Source organism: Limulus polyphemus, unplaced genomic scaffold (genome assembly GCF_000517525.1).
Source record: "Limulus polyphemus unplaced genomic scaffold, Limulus_polyphemus-2.1.2 Scaffold4564, whole genome shotgun sequence".
NCBI classification, from domain to species: domain Eukaryota; kingdom Metazoa; phylum Arthropoda; class Merostomata; order Xiphosura; family Limulidae; genus Limulus; species Limulus polyphemus.
Genome location: NW_013670174.1, coordinates 1 through 2319, shown reverse-complemented (window position 1 = coordinate 2319; position 2319 = coordinate 1). Strand labels below are relative to the sequence as shown.

The following is a 2319-nucleotide window of genomic DNA, read 5'->3' as shown; positions in this document are numbered from 1 at the left end:
AATAACACTAAAATAAATTTACAAAGAATTACACAAACAAGACTATGTTATCATCAAACACATCTAAATACACACACACATATATATATATATAAGGTACCTATTCCAAGCATCAATATCCAAACAATATTAAAACAAACATCATAAAAACAAATAAAATCCAATTAACCAGATGAAAGTTAATTCTTGAAGATCTCAAAATACACCAACTGTGCAATAAAAATTAAAAAGTACACTTTCCACATAACAGTTAATGAGTTATATCATTTAATTAATTAATTTACAAAGAATGGCTACATGAAGAGTACATCATAATATTGCACTTTACACCTACACTGTCACAGGGAACTAGTTTAAAGATTTTTTTCAATTCCAAGTAAACTTCTACAAAAGCAAAATGAAATAGAAACCACAAAGCTCTAACAATTATCATACCAAATTTCCTTTTTACGTTTACTAAATTATAGACCTAAATATCAGTTAGGCCTATTTCTAAGTTTAACTTAATATTGAAGCTTAAAGTTAAAAAATATGTAATAATTTTTAACTTGATCAACCAGATGGAGTAAATAATTCTTTACTGTTTTCTGTTGGATCAAACAAAGCTTCGTTTATTTCTTAAAAGTTTACTTTCATTGAAATCTTATCATTTTACATGCGCCACTTGCGTGATTAACAAGATATGCATTATTTTTTTTATTATTTTTTTCATTTCTTTACTTACAAAGCAAAAGCCTGTATAAACTTTCATTCTCATTTACACCGATGACAGATTTCACCAGAACCAATGATTCCGTAGATGTGATTGGTTGTTACTCGAGTTTAATACAGACTATAAGATGAATAAGCCAATTACAAATTGTGTTTAAAAATTCCTGCATATTTTGTCTTCTATATAATATTTCGAACATTCATTTTCACATTATTGTTATTTTGTTATCCAACAGTAATTTCATTGTAAATAATATTTTCAAAATGTAGCTTTAAAATATTTGAAAGCACGAATAGTTCGCTAATTTTGTTATTTGAAAAAAAAATTGTCAAACATAAAATTACAAACTGTGCGTTATTATTTATTCAACATAAGTTTTTGACTACACCAACAGAGGAACAATTTGTAATTAAGAAATTACTTGCTTATTTTACAATTAAATACTAAAAAAAAGTTGAAACATGCAATGGGCAAGGATAGCATTCAGATTCATTAAAAAAGCACATGATATATAATTTTTGCGACGGCTTGACTGGGTAATGAAAAAACTTTATTATAAATCTACGACGTTTCGACAAGATTTTGTAATCCTCAGGTACAAGTAGTTTTTCATCAATGGAAAATACCCACACAGTTGGGCATTAGATGTTTACAGGCACATTTTTGTGCATATACCATCTACTTCTTGTTAACACCTACAGATATCTCTATTTGTTCTTATAGGTGCGTGGCGTCATACTTGTATGAATCACCATCGAAGGTGGAACATGCTCTGTATTGCTTTGGTATACAATCGTCTTCTTCACATTATTCTTAACTAGCAGAAATACCCGCCCTCCTGGAAGGCTGTTGGGCCTGCAGCCTTTTCTGGAATTGTCTGAAAATTCTACAACAATGTATTCATACTTGACATTCAATAATGTTTACCATCCACGAGAAAAAGGCTTTTATTGAAATTTTAGTTTAAAAATTAACTATCATCACAGCATTAATTCACAGAGTAGATTTTATTAAAGTAGTTCTTTGTAGACACAGTTATCAATGAAAATGCTTTTCTGTTGCAACACTCATGAGACTTTCACTAAATAAAAATAAATATTTTTAAGTTTGTTTTTGATTGTTTATAAATGAAACTTGCTCCTTTTTGTAATTTTTATTGGTTAAACTTGAAACTTACTCCTTTTTGTTTATAATTTTTATAAGTTAAACCTGAAACATATCATTTTTGTGGAAATTTCAATTGTTGTATTTATTGCTTCTCTATAAAAATACTGCCCAGTTATAAAAATAATACCCAGTTATGAATGATGATGATTGGTGCTGTAGTTTCCGAGATCCGAGTTTTGGACGTATACATCGCAGAATATTTTGTTGCGTCAGCGAGGTCACGTGACAAGTGTCACGCCACCTCTCGAACCTTCGGGAACAGTCGGGAGATTACTAGATATAGGGTAGTCTGGTATATATATAAGAGGGTGACAACGTGACGGGACAATGTGTGTGTAGGTAGTGAGTAATTGATTTGCAGTCAGAGTATTGTTGAAGTTCGTTATAGCGTTTGTTTTAGCGCGAATGTTGAAATCAAGTATGTCGTAAAGTTATATTCA

General features: G+C 30.0%; 1 protein-coding gene across 6 annotated transcripts in view; it reads right to left on the bottom strand.

The window, feature by feature from the left end:
• Nucleotides 1-682, bottom strand: part of LOC106471356 (protein FAM122A-like) — a 41404-nt gene extending 40722 nt beyond the window's left edge. For 5 of the 6 annotated variants that reach the window (XM_022399961.1, XM_022399962.1, XM_022399964.1 and 2 more), the window contains exon 1: nucleotides 582-674. The gene's annotated coding sequence lies outside the window, so the exon portion shown is untranslated. Of the gene's footprint in view, nucleotides 1-581 lie in introns of all 6 variants that reach the window. The other variant, XM_013931954.2, reaches the window with a different exon arrangement.
• Between the last annotated feature and the right edge of the window lie 1637 nt (nucleotides 683-2319).